Source organism: Metopolophium dirhodum, chromosome 5 (genome assembly GCF_019925205.1).
Source record: "Metopolophium dirhodum isolate CAU chromosome 5, ASM1992520v1, whole genome shotgun sequence".
NCBI lineage: Eukaryota > Metazoa > Arthropoda > Insecta > Hemiptera > Aphididae > Metopolophium > Metopolophium dirhodum.
Window position 1 is genome coordinate 28,565,142 of NC_083564.1, and position 21,052 is coordinate 28,586,193.

The 21,052-nt window shown below is 28.7% G+C and overlaps 1 protein-coding gene and 1 long non-coding RNA gene across 3 annotated transcripts in view; one reads left to right on the forward strand and one right to left on the reverse strand.

Moving 5' to 3' along the window:
- LOC132944311 (alkaline phosphatase-like) overlaps window positions 1–21,052 on the reverse strand; it is a 279,149-nt gene that overhangs the window by 41,666 nt on the left and 216,431 nt on the right. The gene's annotated exons all lie outside the window — the stretch shown is intronic.
- Window positions 17,427–20,125, forward strand: LOC132944314 (uncharacterized). Its single transcript, XR_009664442.1, has 3 exons — window positions 17,427–19,214; window positions 19,306–19,818; window positions 19,883–20,125. It is a non-coding gene; the product is annotated as an uncharacterized LOC132944314 (long non-coding RNA).

Consider the following 21,052-nt stretch of genomic DNA (forward strand, 5'->3'; position numbering starts at 1 on the left):
TTTTATACTTCACATCCAAGTTTATTTCAATTTGCACAAATCTTAAAACAATGCCAAACATGTGAACCATTAAAACGTTTATACACACATATATATATATATATATATATATTATACAACACAACTTATAAAAATTATACTATTATGAGTCGATTGAATTGATAATAATTTTCTACGACTGACTAATATTTAAACGTTGATATTTGTGTAATGCTGTGTAAAAAAATCAAATAACATTAAACTTGTTTGTTGATTTTTTTATATTTTACTAATTTTATTTATACGCTGATACGGTTTTTTGTGAACTGATGTTTGTTTGGATGCAAACGGCATACTTTTAATAAGGACGCAATAGAATCAGAATTCTGGTCGCAGTCGGGAATTTACGGTATAGCATCCTTTTAACTTAATAGTTTGATGTTTTTTTAATTAACTTTACTTAATCTTAACTAATTTATTTCTACGTAAATACTTAAGATTCTTAAATAAAACTAATAATTCGTAAATAGGTACTTAAGATTAACTTGTAATTTTTTTTAATATTCTCAATTAAGGGGATTCGATACCGTGATTTTCTGTTTTTGTCTAATATACGCGTGATATATCCCTCAAATTCCTAAAAATGTCATATTAAGACAGAGTGTTTAAAAATTGTTGTATTTCAAGTTTCGGAGAAGTTAAAATCAAAAAACCAAAAATGTGGGAAAGTCGATTTCAAGTAGACGTTGACAAATTCAAATCTGTTTTTAGAATTCTTATCGCTTCATTAGATCAATTGGTATGTTTGGCAAAAAACACGTCTAAAATACTATGTCGTGCGTGTATTGGACAAAAATAGAAAATCACGGTATCGAATCCTCTCAAGTAAATTTTTAATTTTCATATTAGGTACCCAGAAAAATATTTTGTTTATTACCGTATATAGTTATTGTAAATTACGAGTTTGTAGAATATAGAAAATATAATGAGAAAAAAAATATGATATTATAATATTTAGGAAGAATTTCGTATGTTTTATATTTATAAATGCATCACATTAATTACTGATAACAATATACAAATGCCTCTAATAGTAAAGAGGGAAACATTCGTCGTCTGTATGAATAGGTAGGTACATTAATAGCCACGTGTCGATGAGGTATATTCATATTATTGTATGAACTGTCCACTTATTAGTTAATACCTAGTTATTAATATAATTATCATGAATTGTGGCAGTGTCAATAATTTATATATTAATATTATATTCATAACGAGTAAATACATCTATATTGGTTTATTATACATTTATACCGTGTATTAATTCCCCGCTCGTTACAGGACTTGTATAAATTGTTTTCCTTTGAATATATATATTTTTAATTTAATAACTTATTAATGAACATTGTTTTAATGAACATTTTCGATAGAATATCTTATCTTTGTAATTGAAAATGTTAAAGAAAAATGATCAACGTCTTGTTAAAAACAACGCTAAATAATTTAATTAATAAAAAGTTAATTATATAATTTATAGATTTATATTTTGTTTTTGTATGTTTTATTAGAATTCTGCATTATATAATGGCCCGTTACTACCGCTATATTGATTTAAGGCCTGTAATGTAAAATACAAATATTAGTTAAGCATAATTTTTAACGATAATTATTTACCTATCAAATTGTGATAATCTTATTCTGCATGGCACAGAAATAATTCTTTAATTTTAACTATAGCATTCACTATCGGTGATTAAAAAATGATTGAATAATATTATTAAATGTGTGTACTTTTATCTTTATGTTTAACAATATTTATAATCAAACTTACATTTTGTATTCAGAAAATATTACTTACTTTTATTTAAAATAACAATTATATTTCAACTATAGATGCATACAACATACTGTTGTATGTATTTATTTTAAAACAGACTTCAAATGTATACTGACGTATGAATATTACATATTATTATTTAGTTCAATTCTAGGATTATATTGAGTCAAAACTGAAAAGACATAGGCATTGTATCCCACAAATATTATGGTTACGTTACTAATATATTGGCCATATGACCTAACCTAACTTATGATACACACGAAATGCCACTTGACTAAACACTAAACTAAAAATATATGATTATCAATCGTTAGTCTTTACGCCTGTATCGACGTAACTTCGACTATACAATAATAGAATATAATATGCAGTCGACGTTAAATATAGTCATCACGTAAGGTGAACTAACATAATTATGCTTACGTACCGTAATACTCGTACATGGTATATTAACAACTTGTAGGTACCAGGTATGTATATTATAGACCAAAATTGACCTTATTATGAACACAGATTATACGACATACGCGTATCTTATACTATGTTAACTGCAGGGATTAGTTTAGGATAAGTTCTTTGGACGATAATAAATATTAGTAGGTAGCTAGTAAAACTATATAGCTGGTCATGTGAAATGTATAGCGTTACAATAATGCATGATTATGATATAAACTAAATAACAAAACTTTGAAATATAAATGATTCAATTATGTTCCCTGGGAATGAGGAACATACGCTGACGTGTATAGAATATCCGAATATTGCACAATATAGCTGCTACGTAACTCTGCGATTCCCGTCAATAGTTAATTATAATTTCCAGTTAAGACTGTATCGTGTATTCGTGTGTTAAATAATAGTATTATATTATTATGCTAAATATTATATTGACATTATAAACAATAAATTAGTATTCAACACCCATTGTTAAAATGTTTAATAAACGCCTAATTGATTATATAGTCGAAGTTTAACAAACGTTTCTTACATATTTACTGAAATCGCACTAAATTAAGCCGAAGACTACACCTAATTTTAGTTGAAAGAGTTATTCATTTAATTATCATAATTTATTGAATTATTCTTAGATGAATTTTAAATCTCTGATTTTTTTTTTTAAAAACGTACCGTGAAAATACTCACGTTATAAGCCGTTGGCAAAAAATTAGATATAATTGTTGGTATAGTTACGGTATTATGAATAACGCGTGACAAAATGGAAATTATATATTCATGTTTAATCAATCGAAACCGGGGAAGTCGGTGTATATAGTAGGTTACGTGTGTCCTTCGTCATTAAGTAGGTCACTGAAATGGTTGCATTTAATTTAAATTTAATGATAAATTATTGCATACGAAAAACGATTCTGAGAGGAGACGGTGTGTAAGCCTCTACATCTAAAGACATTTTATAATTTATTTATATTATTCTTAGTAAGATGATAAGTTGAACTCATTTTTGTCAAAGAGTCTTTAATAGTAAGATGTAAAGAGTAAAATCAATACAAAAACTATTAATTTTCTGTTGTCTGATGATGAAAAGACAACAGTCTTGGACAAGTTATGGGTTCCGACATCAAAATGTGGATAAAGAAACATAACATTTAAAATTACGTGAAACCATGCATTTCACTGACTTTGTTCCACAAAATTACACAACGATGATCTTATTGTTTAACGACTATTTTATTTTCACCTTCAGACAGCATAGGCAAAGGTATTTATTAATTTCCGGGGAAGTTCGTTGTACTCAATTTTGATAGTTGGAAATGCAAAAGATTTAATGAAATATCAAAAAAACAAACCATATTTTATATCACAAACTTGGATATAAAACTGATGAAAATTCAAAAAAAAAAAATCGAATCTGTTAATATTAAAATAAACGAATCATTAAAAAAAGAAATTCTAGAAAAAAGAAATCGTCTTCGTCCTACAATAATAACATACCTAATGAAGTATGTTATTGTTCAATCAGCAAATAATATTTCAAGGACACAGAGATACAAAACTTCATTCTTTACATGGAGATTGATAACCAAGGACATTTTAGAGAACTTATTTTTAAACTTTAAAGTAGATTTTGCCATTCTGGCGACTAGGCGTAGATCTAGATCAAAGATCTGGGAAGGGGGGCTATAATTTTGTTACAACACAAATACAATATACAATGATTATAAAATATACAGCGTATTTACGGTTATCCAACATGTATGGTGCATTTTACTCCAAAAGTTCTGAAAAAATCCCAAAAATTATGAGATAAATTTAAACAATTAGTTGGAAAATATCGTGGAATTATTGATGAATGCATAGACTTCAACATAAATGATTACATTTTAAACGGAGAATTACACTCCAGATGTGTATCTAATAATATTATAATACTTTAGGCATATTACATATACAGCAACAAGAGATATATATTGATTATTTTCGTCACAACGTCGTTTTAATAACCTTTTAAGCAATTCTAAGAATTCAAGGAATTCTACTATTAAAAATTGTTAAAATTATTTAACCTTAATATTAACATCTACCGTTACACCAATGTGACTATACCGACGACATGATAAATTAATTGGCAAAAACATTGAAAAGGAAAATCAACATTAACTTATAACTAATAATCCAATCATGTTATCATGTACCTACCTATTAGTATATAGTTATTATAGTTTAAAGTACCTAATAATGTTTAAATAAAACAACATAAACATAACTAATCAGTTCTCTAAAATATACGTTTAAGAAATTATTTTAAATTATATGTATGTCGTACCTAAACGCTATACATTTTGTAATTTTTTTCGGGACACCTCTACTAACCACACCTAAAACAATTTAGCATACGCATACAAAAAAATTTCAAACTATATTATATAATACCTATTATATTAAGTATAGTAAATTTATAAATTATTACTGGGTTATGTACCAATAAGTAAATACCAACGAACACTAGAACGCAGTATAACTAGGTTCATCGCATAAATATAGCTGAATGTTAGTCTAAATATTTGAAAAATTTCTTAGAATAATATAGAATAATATAATAATATGCGAAGAAATATTAACAAATACTATATGGATTTGTTAAACACAGAATGGCATATAAAAACGAAAAATAAATTAAGAGACATCAAACATTCAGTTGAACTCTGGCCGATATACATAGATATAAATAGAAAAAAAAGGTGATTCTAAATCGACTAAAAATTGGCCACATCAAATTCACATGTGGACACCTTATATGGCAAAGACAGAACCGACCGTGTGCCCAACACGCAACACAAACAACTTCGACAAGAACATCATCGTCTACTGCCCAAACTCCTACGATGCCAGAAATTAATTTAACATTCAAGACAATCTATATGAATCAATTGGTCCATTTTAATACCACCTCAACATAATTTCTTGTCTAACTTAATACTCTTAATATTGAAGAATTTTTCCTTGTATAAAAAGTGTTTTCAGAGTTTGGACATAAATAATAAACACATATCATTGTAAAACCAAAATATTTATCCCTCCACTCAGAATCTAAAATTAACAATATTCCAATAAAATATTCTTCTATTTATTGTGACAATTATTTAATGCAAAGTGATTTTAAAATAGTTATATTTTTTTAAAATTCTGAACAGATCAAGGGGACTTTTTTTATTTAAAGATGTGTATGGTATTGGTACACTGTAATTTCAAAAAAAAATACTGTTATATACTAACAGTTATAACATTGTTATTACAATAATATACTACAAACCATCCAAAATCATTTATAACGTGAAGTACTCTATAAGACGTAAATTGAGTATAGATCGTGTGAAATTTATTTTGTACTTTAAATTCTACATGTATAAAGAATCAAGATGTTCAGAAAAAAGGCGTCTTCAGAGTACGAAATAAAACGTGTAAGTAGGTACACAGGTTTTTAAAATCTTGTTAAACCAAAAACCAAATTTGTGAAACAATAAATATTTTATTATTATTACGTAGGTACATATTATTCATATTTAAAAGATATATTATTGAAAGTATTATAATACGATCGCCAGTGTTTAGTTATATAATGCGCATAAAAAAATCGGGGTAAAAAAAACAAATATAAATAGTAAACACAATAAAAGCATTAAAATAAAAAAAATTCTACCCTTGAGTAGTCTGTAAGAGACGTATAATTAATGTGAAATTTCAAAAATTCTAAATGTATGCATAAATAATCAATATCAGAAAAAACTGACTTCAGACAGCGCATAGGTATAAGTACTTACATAGGTTTTTAAAATAATGTAAAACCAAAAAAAAAAATATGATTTTATTATTATTATTCATATTTAAAGAATATTATTATTCATATATTTCAAAGAATATTATTGAAGTTCGGTTTAGCAACGAGCACGGAAATTCAGAAATTCTGCAATAAAACATTGCGCACCGAAGGATTGGCGTAAAAAAAAAGAAAATATATAAACAGTAAACACAATAGTAAAATAATGAATAATATTAAAATAAAAAAAATCGTATCCTTGAGTAGTCATGATGCATAATATTGTTTAAAGAATCAATATGTTAAGAAAAAAATCGGCTTCAGACGGCGTATATAGGTTAGTAAGTATACACAGGTTTTTAAAATATCGTAAAACCATGAAAAAAAATAATAAATATGAATAATACATAGTTTTAAATAAAAAAAATGTGTACCCTTTCGTAATCTGTAAGTGATGTATAATTAATTTCAAATGTGTATATAAAGAATTAATATGAGAAGAAAAAACTTGTTTCAGACACAGCGCATAGAAGTACACAGGCTTTTAAAATATAGTAAAACCAATAAAAAAAAAGTGGGTAAGTGGATGTCACTCTGCTGTACAGTAGGTTACAAGTGGGTCTCTATAAAATGGATGGTATTAAATTTGAATTCAAAGATATAATATCATTGTATACGAAAAATGATTCTAAGCGGTGATGGTTTGTCAGTGTCGATATTTTACATTATATTAATTATATTATTATTAGTTATTACTTATTATTAATATGGTAGGTAAGTTGAATTAATATTATAAAATTCCAACAAATTAACTAAAATCGTTAATCTTGGGTATTTAATAATATGTAATTTCTACAAAATTTGAACATAAAATAACTATAAACAAATTTTATCGTGTATAGAAAATGCTAAATCTACGGTTATGTGTTTTATAGAGTTACACCAAAAACCAAAATCGATTTTGTCAAAAACAAATTTTGCGTTAAATTTCCCGTTTTTCCTTAATTTTACTTTTCTTTTTCCCTGCGCTTTCAAGAACTATTTTTTACTTTCCAAATTACTAACTAGATTCACTTTCTTATTAGAAAAGATACCTACTGTTGAAGAAGATCTAAACATTTTTACTGTCTTAAAAGGTGATGACAGGCACACAAAAAAAAAAACACACACACACATCATTGTAAAATCATTACATTCATCTCTCCGCTCAGAATCTAAAAAATAATAAATATATTGTGATTATTATTCATAGGTATTTAAAGAATATATTATTATAGAAGTTCGGGTTGTCGACCAGCGCGGAAACAGAAACACGCAGCAATTGTGCAATAAAACACTGCGCACCGGGGGATCGGCGTAAAAAATAAGACAACGTATAAACAGCAAATACGATAATAAAACAATAAAATGATAAAAAAAAATTAAAAAAACTCGGATCCCCTTGTACGCGGACTGTCAACGTTCGCGTATAATATTTCAATAATATTGTATATGCGTGTGCTGCGGTGGCGGCGGCGGCGTTTAAAACGATTGTTTATCCGAAAAGCCCGCAAACAGTTCCGTTTTACTGTTGCAGAGCGTATATCTCTCTATCCCTAAGTACCGGATGCCGTTTCGCAGCCGCCCGTGCCATCTATCTATCATATTTCCCGCGCATCAATGGCGGCGGCGGTGTGGTCGGGGCTGCTGGCATCAGAGCCCGTAAGTGCCATCATGAATCAGACGGCCGGTTAAAGCCTCAGCCGACACAATTTGTTTTCGTCTAACCTCCTCCGGAGATGTTAACTCTCCGACGCCGCGACCCCATTTCACCCCGTCGAACCGCCTGCACCAACCCCTCACCCCCTCCCACCACAACCACACACCGACAGCCGCGACTCTTCGAGACCATTTCTATACCCGCGGAGGCGACTAATATTATTATTATTATTATTATTATACCACCCCACCAGGAAATTCCCCCGTCGGGCATCGCCACCGCAGCCGCGAACGGCGGGGTTTTCCACGATTATAAATTAACCGAGATTATAAGCGCGCATCGTTTTATCCGCAAATTATAATAACCGAAACGTTCTGTGTGTTCAATTTACGCCAACGGTCTTTATCGTTTGGACGTAACCGCACTATATTTTATAAGACGTAATAGTAATCAATTATTTATAATAACGGAAAGGACCTGTGCGCGCGGCGCATTTGTCCCGTGGAAAAAATCGAATCGATAGAATTATAACAATAATTAATCCGGTGCAAAAATATGGTAAAGATATTGGGTTTGAAAACGATGATATATTTTATTTTAAACATTCGTCTGGTACCGATATAATATACATATACAAGTACCTATAGGTAGTGAGAAATTTATAGGTATTTGTCACTCGAAAACGTGAAATAATAAACGTTATTTCAAAAATATAATTTCGACCGTTTAGAGTTTGAACATAAATTTGTGTACTCACGAATGGTAATCTAGAATAGTATGGAATATTTGTGGGTATATTCTAAGTGGGCAAAAGAAAATAAAAAAGAGAAAAAAAGACCATAAACATTTCTTACAAAGCACGTTCACATGTTATATTGTATAGGTAGTAACTTTGAAGTACTCACTGCAGTATGTATCTATCTTTGTGATATAAAATTGCATACCATAATTCAGCTGTGGAATTTCACAAAGCGTATTTATTGTGCACTTTGAAAAAGCCCTCCGGAATAATCTACATTATTTTTATCGAACGATTTTCGTTTATTATTGGGTACGGACAATACAAATGGACAGGATATGGGTGGGCCGCGGCAATCGTTTTCGCCATTATTGGGTCGTTGCTTCGCAAACGTCACCGGAGAAGAAGAAAAAGGACCGGGTCTATATGGGTGGATATTAAAGTCAAAAAGGTTCGGAATTAAAGGAGAAGATGAAAAAAAAGAACAGTCACCTGCACAACAGTGGGTAGGTACGACGAAATACAATGGTCGACGTATTGGATTCACTCGAAAGCGAACACACAATATCTATTATTCGGGTGTTAACATTCCATCAAACATTGATACGCGCACGAGGTTTCTTCTCGGTAGGTATTCGGTTCAGCCGAATAGTTGTAGTTTGACAACTACTGAAATACTTTTAAAGGGTATGCTAATAAAACAAATTTCGCGGAAAATTTCGGTATGAAATATTCACAGTGTAAAAGACATAATCCGATGTGTTTGATCGCGTTAGTCGTGCTCGAATTTCCAAACGCCCGCAAGCATCAACAAGTACATTTTGAATAACAGATATAATATTATAACCAGGTTATATCACCAGCACTATAGGTATTAGGTTTATAGGTAAAAATAATATAGGTACCTATGTTAGAAATCAGAAGTATATTATTTATAACGAGAGTCACTAATCAATTTCAATATTTTTATAATTTATTTGAGGATTTTGAAATATTTATGTTACATACTACGGTCGAGTAGGTACATAATTATATAGTTACCTACTTAGTAGTACTGCACTCAGTTTTTTGGCCGGACTCTTTAAATGCTCATCTACATAATTATGTTGAAAATATACTTACAATATTATATTGCAATCATTTTAGAGATAATATCTTTGAGTGTAATGCCACAATACATTTAATAGTTTAATTCAGTGGTGTAACTATATTGGACGATTTTCTGGCGGAGGGTGGGATGGGGTGATATTGCATATTTTTAATATTATTTTTATACAATCTGTAATCTATTGTCCATTGAATTGTTAGGGCTAACACACACATTTCTAGTATAAAATATAAATAATTGCTAATCATTATACAAAATAGAAAGTCCACGCTTTTGTTGCGTTGGTCTTTGTGTAAAGTTTCATCTGTGACAAACCATCGGTTATTAATTGTTTTAAAAATATTTATTGGAACGCTTATATTGGGCATTGGCCATATGCTAGAGGCTTGGCTTGGTTCCATATTTAGTTTGTGTTTCATATTTCACTGTTTTAGAAATGTCAGTCCCGAATAATATCTTTAAGACTAGTCTTAATTGACGTGGCGTATATTATCTGAAATAGTGAAATTAATACTACATAATAATATGAAACAAATCAATAACAAGTATATATATAAAAAAAAAATGTTTTTCCTATAAAATGAATTTTATTTTGCAAAATAAAAATAAAAACATTTTCGCACTTACTTATGATTCCTATAAACTATAAAGTATAAATATTCGGAAAAACTGAAATTTATAAGACGATCAATATATAACAAAGTGAGCATTTTTGATCATACGCAGTTTGAATATTTCACAAAGAGATCTTCGTGAACTCATTTCAGATAATGGATATTAAAGAAAAAACATTTCCCAAAATTGTTATATAACCTATTGACGTCATAATATTATAACATTAACTTTAACTGCCATTGTAGATTAGACAGAATACATAGTTTAAAAATAGTCGTAATTATTATATTAGGAAGGTATATCAAGGGCGTTGGTAACATGTTTTAAACATCTCATGGAGTACATTTACTCTATAGATGCATATTTAAAATAATATGTACACGTCAATTTTAAATCAATGTTCTTGGAGAAATAAAATGACTGTGATCATTGCGTCAAGATGTTCGCACAGACGAACAGTAATGAAGCACAACCTTACAGCCAAAGCAAGTATATCGTAGGAAGTATTAAATATTTAAAAACGGTAAATACTTAATATCAGTGTTATGCATCACTAGAGCCCATCGGTTAAGTTCAAAGATGAATTTCAATTTTAACACAACGGCAAGGCGCATAGGTATCGTGTAACCAACCACGTCTAATACGCACAAATCGTACATCGATCGAAGGGAATTAAAATACTAACATTGTGGTATAATCGTGGAAGGGGCGTAGGGGAGCACGCACATTATCGGGACGAAATAAAAAAAAAAATGAATTACGATCACCTACATTCTCCGAATAATGTAATGTTGGAAATAATCCTCATATTTCGTACGCGTGGGTACGAAATATGTACAATGTGCACATGTAGTTCAAATGGCAAAAATTATTGTTTGCCAATGACAAAAATATTTTAACGTGCGATTTTATTTAAACGTATTTCACGTGTATTTTCTTTGATTTTTTTTTACCCAACATAAATATTTATTCAAAGAAATTAACTTTTATATTTTAGTTTAAACCTAACAAAAAAAAACTCGTACATATTCTACAATATTACCAATGTGTTTTTTTAAACTATTTGTTTGCGTCACAGACTTAAAAAAAAACCTTAAACATTATAAGTAATTTGTGATTTATTTTGTAAAGCATCATATGACTGTATAAATAGGCTTGTGTATCCACAATATTATGTAAATAATTCGTGTCAGAAAACTCATACGATTAAATTTGAGGAAGTGTTTATAAATCAATTGTTAGAGATTACAAGGTTAAAGGGTAATTAAATATTATGCTCTTACAGTTAGGTTTGGTTAGGATAAGAGTTTGGTTATCGGTATCATCAGATTATCGAAAAAAAACCGATTACACTGAAGGGATACATGTCAATTGGTCGTAAACAATTTACCGCAAGTCAATTGATCGCAATTACAATTTGCCGCACGGCAATTGATCGAAAAATAACATTTTTAGGAATAATTTTTAATTTGAATAGGTGCATATTTAATTTGAATAAATTTGGCTCAACTTTGGTTAAATGTATTGTTATATATATATTTTTTCGTCTTGGATTAAACATGTTGTTATGCATATAAAAATGAAGCAAATTAAACTTATAATTTAAAATTATAATATGCAATATTTTTTATATAAATCGAAAAAATTGGTACATTTAATTGAATAAAAAAATAATAATAATAAATCATAAAGGTAGGTATATAATAATGAAAAACACTAAAAATTAAACTTGCAATTGAAAATTGTATGCAATGCCACGAAGAAAATCTTCAATATTTGTATTATTGTTATAATTGGTACATATTTTTTTTATTTTAGCTGCTCTATCTCGGTAAATTTTTTTTTGGGGGGGGGGCTTGTTGCCCCCTACATATTGTTCTATTTTAAACCGATTAATGCTCTCTTCTTTTTTTAATGCATCTATAAATCGCCAAATTGAAGGATGCATACTATTTATAAGTGATGTGAAACAATTGTGCCACCTTTCTATAGCATTATTTGTGGAAGCTAATCTTGGATTACTCTCGAAAAACAGTTCCATAATGTGATTGCATACTTTGGCGGCTTTCTTTGTGCTCTCCTATCTAATTTTCCTACCCATGTATTTTCAAAATAATCCAACAGCGGCGCCAGTAGATCTTCATTGTCTGTGTAATAATAATATATTGTATCGTATTAATATACGATTTTGTCAGTACTGATGTATTGTCGTAGCGTTTCATGGTGATCTATACGACTATCGGGTTATTAGAGAATAATACGGACTGATAAATAAGGTACGACTACAATGTTAGATAAGACTCGATCTTTAACGAACGAATAATGTTAAGAAAAAATACTATTTGCCTTAAAATTGCCCTAACCTAACCTATATAGCTATGTTTGCGGTCAATTATCGCGCGGCAAGTCGCTTACGATAAATTGACGGTACACCACACTGAAGTACGTGATTAAAAGCGTATAATGAAAAGACATAAAAAATAAATATTATTACAGAAATATCGAAGGAAATCAACTTCGACCACTTTGATAATATATACAATTTGTAGATAATTTTGAACATCGATTTCTTTAAAAATGAGGACACCGAAACTTAATTGATATAAAAAAACTAACAAAACAAGTTTAAAACTTTGAATGTAGAAGTAATTATTTGAGCATTCATCATTATGGCCATTGTGGTGGTCTAACTAAAAATAAACAGGAGAAATAATAGTAGTTAATGGTTGGAAAATTAAAAAATTTATAAGAATTTAGAAGGACGATAATGAAAATAAAAATTAAATATAAGATAATACAAATAAAGACTATACTTTGTAATTAAAAAAAAAAAAGGTTAATTAACAAAATAGTAATTTAATATTTTTACATAAAATAGAATAGTACGAATTCATCTTAAAAAAACAAAATGGAATATTTTTAGAAAATAAAAATGTAAATGGTAGAAACGACTGTTGAGCACTAGTCTCACCTCACTCACCTTGGCAGAGAATAGTAAAGTTATGTATTATTATAAATTGTATTATGTATGTACGAAAATAATATTTTCTCATTTAAAAAATTATTATTTTTTTGCGGCCTTCAAAAATTTTTTTTAAGTTTTAAGTAGTTTATTCCTTTTAGAAAGCCTACTGGATAAAATTGAAAAAGATCACTATAAAATCCAATAAATATTTATTTTATATTGATAGGTATGGTAATTACAACTGTTGCACTCTTTTTCTGCTTGAAAACATCAAATTAATATCACAGTTAAAATCCTAAGAAAATTGAAAATATGAATAAACAATTACAAAATAAATTAAGTGACTACAAGCGTAAGTTGTATGATTTATTATATAATATAAGATTGATGTCTGATACAATGAAAATGTAACATTTTGACTTGGTACATAATTGATGACATAATACTATCTGTTATTTTATAATATAGCACTTAATTCCATGAAAATCAATTTAGGTATCCATGCATGGTTTCAGGTTTGGATGATAACTTTCTTTTTTTTCGTCCTTGGTTGGAACTTGCAAAGGATATCTTTTTTTAAAAATATCTCATTACAATATAGTGGAATTGTTTTAATGCATTATTATGTCTGCAGTTATCACATTTCATTCGCACGGCGTTATATATAGGCAAATTAGGTACACCACTATTATGAGCCTTTTTTTTTTATATCTCTTAGCTTTTTTTTATTTTGCTCGCATATAATTAACAATAATAATACAATTTATTATGATTATAATTTCTTCAAAAAAATATACAAACATACAAGTATGTACTATCCAACATTATAATATAACATACACTTTACTCTTTAGGAATAGAAACAAATTAGAATAAGTGAGTGTACTTAGTTATTCGCACTAACAAAAATAAAATAAAATATTGAATGGTTGTTGGCCAAAGGAAAAGTATTAACGATGTTTATTATCTAGTAGAAAATGAAGCAACAACTTAAACACAAAAATTAATGTAGTGAAAAGATTATGATTTGACCACCATTGAGGCTGCAGCACCGGAAGAAATAATAAAATGTCTTAAATAAATGGGCTTTTGTATAAATATTATCACAGCAGTGGTTCCCAACTATTAGCATGGAGCCACGCATCCCTAGCTAAATCTTAAATTGGACCGGGCTGGGAACATTTCTTTCAAAATATGTTTATGGAACATTCCCGCCTTCTGCACGTCATATTGTATTGTTTCAATTTTGTAAAAACATGAAAATGAAGAAAAAAATGTTTGCCTGTGGTAGTGTGGTATCGTCGGCATCATGAACGAATGCATGTGGCTTAAACATTTGGTCAACCACAACCTGCACGGACTCCTTAACATTGACCCGGGCAGTGGTGTAGACATGATTTCTGAAAGGGGGGAGGGATAAAAAAAATGACAGCTAAATGGGAGGGGGGAATTGGAAAATACCCCACCCTTTCTTTTACTAAGGTAATAAAAAGCCTATGGGGAGGGATCTGACCCCCACGCCCCTCCTTGTCTACGCCACTGAACCCGCGGGTCGTGGACTATGTACAACCTAGTGATGCGAGTCTCGTAAATTTACCACATAAAATTTTACCAATAAAGTAAATTTACAATTTACATTTTTTTTACTGTTCAAACAGTTGAGTGACAACTTAATTTGTATGTTTTTGTATTTTTTATCAAGATATTAGGATTATAATACAAATCAGGATTTTTATAAAATGATAATGACCGATAATACTATATTTTATATATTTTTTTTTTGAAACAGGTCAAAATTATTTTTATTTTATATTTTACTATTAATAATTATTAATTGTTATTTTTAATGAAGGGAGTAAATACTAATGCTTTATTTTATATTTTTATAGTTATCTTGCCTTCTTTACATAATATTGTAAAAAAATTCAACAGGTACACTATAAATTGAATTTTAATAAAAAATTACCAATTTTACGGTAAATTACCAATTTTTTTTACGTAAAATCCACATCACTAGTACAACCTAATGGGAACCACTGGTGTACAGGATAGTGAACGGGGTGTAACGGACTACTTTGGGCGCATTCTTCGTCGTTGACGACGAGTTTCTAAAAAAATGTTTTACCTCACACTGTATAATATAATCAACACATTTCAGTACAATGGCTTAACTGTTTAAGAATTATTGACATTGACATTTGAGACAAGTTTATATAATTTATTTTTCAATGCCTCAGTCCTCGAGATTATATTGTATGACATATATAATTGTATGACATTTTCTAACATTTTTGTCAAAGCTTATATTTTGATGGTAATAGTGCCATGGCCGGACGGGCTGTCAATTATAAATCTAAAAGCAATTAATTAATGGACATTTTTTTATATCTGTTTTTATTATTGTATTAGTATTTCTGATCCATACCACAAATTTGTTTGATGACAAGGCAATCTAGGAAACGGTTCACCCGGGGCTAGTAAAAATTCAGCAACCTTAACTGTACACCCACTTCTCAGAGTAAATTATTAATTAATTGATTTTGGAAATTTATTTTGACATTAATGAAAAAATTATGAAAATCATATTATTATCGTATTTTTGTACTTAATCGGTGGGAAATAGATGCGTTTGACAGTATATTTATAAAACACATTTTCGATAAAAAAAAAATATACATTTTTACACGACTTACGTGGTAAATTATTCTATTATGCATTTACATTTATTTATTACATTCGGTCATCTATTTTGGATCAAAATGAAACATAAAAATCAATATCAATATTTTTCTTGTTAACCTTAATACAATTGTTAAAAATATGTTCATTATAATATTATAAACATTGTGCTCAAAAGGGTATGACACGATTGGGCATAAAACACATATTTTAAGACATGATTGAGCACATTTGTGGGGTATCAAAGGATCCTAACACGACTAAGCATACGTAACTCTTTGATGTTGCCATTTCAAATTTTAAATCTAACGTTAAAGATGACTTTAAAAGTACGGGCGAATAATTTTAGTTGTCTGTGGAGAAATTGATTCGTTTGCTTTTCTTTTGAAATTTTCTCTCCGGATTTGTGTTTCTATTTTATAAATTATTGAGTTTTGAATATGAGTGTGTTAGGTTGTTACAGTATTTACTCTGTTATTAACTATTTACTTAGTTATTTATTTTATTATTAAAATTTAATATTTTTTATTTTTATAACTAACTAGCTGAACCCCGTGCACTACGTTGCCTGTTAAATGTACCAACTCTATAAGACACAAACTTTGTCCAATTCGTTATTTAATATTCGGTGTATGGTATTCAAAATTAATCTTAACTTTTCCGTTGTCCGGAATAAACCTACCTGCGGTAGATCGCGGACCCCGTGCTGTTTGTACGTAAGTGTATGATTTAACTCTAAAGTACCAAAATTCAAAGTTATACCAAGTTTGTCTTATTCTACCTATGGTGGATTAATATAATCAATTAACACAAAATCCTAACCTAACCTGTTATTTATATAAATATATTTAAGAAAAAAAATAACTTATAATACTTTATAATTTTTTGATTTTTTTGATTTTTTGAACTACAACATGCAGTTTTAGTTTCATCTTCGAAAGTAGAATATTTTTCCGAGTATTTTGATACATAAAATTGAATTTAGAACGAGTAGTATTATATGAATTATAAGTATTTAAAGTTTTGATGAGCGGAGTAGTTGGCCAACAAATTGCGGGGTAACCACTCCACTCCGCTCAATGATCATCTAAACTTTAAACTCTTATAACTCATAAACTCTTAAATTCGATTTTTATGTATCGAAATACTCTGACTACTATGGACTATGAAATTTAAACCATATGTTGTCATTCAAAAATTAAAAAAAAACTTTTGTAATGTCGAGGATAAAATAATATATTATATCCTTTTTAAAATGTTGTTTTTAACGATTAGAAACAATCTAAAGTTTTTTGTTTCAAAAACATGTATACTTAACGAGTGTTCAATGATAAAATAATCACCCGGTATTCTCTAAAACACCTTTTAAAATCAACGAATGATATTTTTTAGCAATTAATTAAATATTCTTTTCACGTTATAATAATATTATCGTGCCCAGTGCACAACAACTATGCTTAATACATGTAAATTTTAATCTATAATTTGAACGATTATAGTACTCAAATCATGTAAATTGAACTGAAAAAGCTCGAACCCCGGGAAAATAAATCCCCGAAGTGTCATTTACGCGGTGGCCTCTTTAGATGAACGAGAAAAAGTTGATAACGAAATTATGCATATAACTGTGGGATTGTGGTTTCCGGAGGGTTTCGATTAAGCTAGGGTCATGGTAAATGAACATAGTTTGGTAAAAAATAACGTTCCAACAATAAATCGTACTTGTCATTGCTTTCGGATTATGATTTATTGTACGTTTCCCTTAGAGTCCAAGTTGTTTTCGTTAAACAAGTCATCACTAAACATAAACGTCAAAATAAATAAATAACAAATTGTGTCGTGTTGGATGTTCATTACTGTAATGGTATTTGTTATGTAAATACAACGAATAGGCATACATATTATTTCCATGTCAATAGTCTTAATAATTTTACATTTTTTTCACGGTTTCATAAAAAAAGAAAATATTCACGAATTATTTGTTTTTGAAAATTGTATTTCTAATTACAATAATTTTTTACATTTTATATCTGTTAACTTTTTTTTTTTATAGGACTCTGGACTTCAACCATGCAATTAAATATAAACAATGTAAGCTTATCTCCCATATAAATGTATTATGTCAATATACAGGGTGATTCTTTTATCAAACAACACTCATTATTTGAAAAAGTATTGACTTTTTTCAAAATTTTTTTTTTTTCAAAATTGTAGATTTATGCTGTTCTAGAATTGAATATTTTTTTTATATTTTTCACCCTTATATTTATTAGGTAAACCACTATCAACTTTTGATTTTCAAATGGTAACCTATACTTAAAATTTCATAGTTGAATAAAACTATTTTTTTCATTAATTATTACGTTCAAATTTTCATTTTTCGTTAATCCGTTGATGAGATATTGCTCCTCAAAGTTAGGTGGTTTTGGGAGGTAGTTGGGTGTGTGTACAGTAAATGTGTTATACCTCGTCAGTAGATACCGCAGTTATTAGGATTTGTATGCCCCGGGGCTAAAGATATTACATTTTAAAATCAATTCAAGTAGGTGCAGTAAGGTTGAGTTGTGCCCCTAAATGTATTGTATAATATCCATTTGGCTGGGTGTCCGCCGTTCGCCCCACTAAAGGTGATTTCGTCACTGGTCATAATAATTCTTATCGATTATAAAAACCAGAAGTTAAAAGTTTTAAATCCTATATCATTCGAACCCAAGGTAATGATAATTGATAACTTATTGTCATAATGTCATATTTTAAGTAATTGGACCATTAGTGTCACTTGCGCATACTCGCGTGTAATTCCGTCGACCCCATTAAATACCTATTAAGTATGGAGTACCGACAATTTGTGACAACGGACACAACGATACGTGATTGTTGTCTGATTAGTGATTAGACTGATATGCGCATATATCTTACAATATCTATGGTGGATTTGCGATTAGGTAATAACAGATACTAGATAGTACCTACTATCATCTACCATGTTTATCGTGCTCTGCGCTGATATCGTGGTTCCGTGGTTACATGATATGGAAGTATACCTTATACTGGGTTAGCGTTAATCACATAACAATCCGTTAGTTGTAGACAATTAATGGTTAAGATAATAACTCGGAACTAATTTAATCGTGACTCGTGGTCGTAGGTATTTTATTTTTGAAATACCTATTAGTTCTTGTATAATATAATATAATTATTCACCACATTTACGTATTTTATTTAATAATTTAATACTTTATCAATCATATAAGTACCTAAATTTACTTATTACACTTGAATTAGATGCTTGGTGATTACATTTGTACAATTTATTGGTAAGTACTAAGTTTTACTAGTTGGTAGTGGCCAAAATTAAAATAAATAATACAATGAGTATGTCATTAACTTTAGACATTCTGATTTCAGTTTAATCATTTATACATAATACACTATTTTTGTTCAAATGTATACCTAACCAAGGAACACTGGTACTTACTGGATAATATATGAGTTGTTATACAATGAAGTGGCATAATATGACAACACAGAAATATTGCGATAATATTTCCATATTATTTAAAATTAGTCATTACAATACTCAGCTGGACACTGGGTTTTTCATGAAAGTCTATACCTACTCTACAAATGTTATATCAAAATCTCCACTTTTTAGTTCCTAAACTAAAAGTGAATAGAAAATTATTTATCTACATAATATGTGATGATTCAAAATCAGTTTCACATAGGTCATTTTACCTAATTTAAATATGCCATAATGGAATCAGCTACCTATGACACACAATTCAGAAGATCCTGTATGTTAAAATTATATTCATACTGCTATGTTTAATTACATTTTAAAATGGTAACTGTGAAAAATAAAAATAATTTTTCACATATTGGATTTAAGTATTTCAACAGACTACAGAACAAAATAAAGTATGTATAAATATTTTTAATTGTAATATTATTAAATTATTATATTGAAAATTCAATTTTTTAGATATTCAAGACAATTGCAAAGAAGTGGGAAAAATGTAGCTGGACTAAGTGCATACATATTACAAATGATGTGTATTGAAACTAAAAATGTTGTGAATGTTAATGTTTTGTACTTTGTATGATATTTTAATTAATTTAAATGAGGTGACAACATCAATCATTACAAATCAAAAGATAAAATAATGTATGTTGTGTTTAATACACACAATATAATATGTAGATTGTGTAAATCAAATAAAGAATTTAAAAAAAAAAAAAATAGGTATGTGATTTATAATTATTTTTCAGTTATTACTTTAACAACAGTATAAATGCTCAATGTAAAGTATTTAAAAAAATATAAATGTATTATTATTAATATACATATATTTTTTTTAATGATATTAGTATTACATTGTATAATGATAAATACTTAATTACTTTTGTCAATGATTGGTGTTGTCATTAAATAATAATTAGTACTAAATTCAAATAAGAATATTATTAACACCATTTTTAAATTTTACTAAGTCTGGGGTGATTGAAAAGTTTGTTTTAATTTTTTGAATACATGTTTTATCTTTACTCATATTTTGCATAACTGCAAAACGAACATTTTGATTAAACTGTATCATCATTTTGAAATAGATTTTTCATAGTCCTGGGCTTATTAAAGTAAAATTGTTTAATGGTTCACGATAATATCAGTATAAAATGTGAGAAATTCGGTCGTGAACAGGGTTCAGGGCTAAACAGAACCTAAAATCATCAAATCAAACATTTAAATAATCAAAATTAAGCAATCTAAAAAATGGTTATTCTCTCCCTAGTTTTTGTTAGTGGTTATCACTTGCATCATATTAAAGTAGAAAATATACATTAAAAAATTTAAAATGTGTTAAAAAGAACACTCTAAAATGTGGGGTGCTATAATATTTCATATTTTAAAAACATTAAATTGATGGCATTTCACTATAATAATGATAGTTAAATCTAAAAAAACAAGGGGTGCTAAATTAGAGCTTGGCGTGCTAAAGACCCTTCTGTGACAATGGTCTCAAACCCTGTTCATGACATTGAGAATATGATTTTTTTTATAATTATTTAAGTTTATTAGTGCCTTATGTATTTGCATGTATATCATTATAATTTAAATACCTACCTATTGATTAAATTCATGTGATTGGTCAAA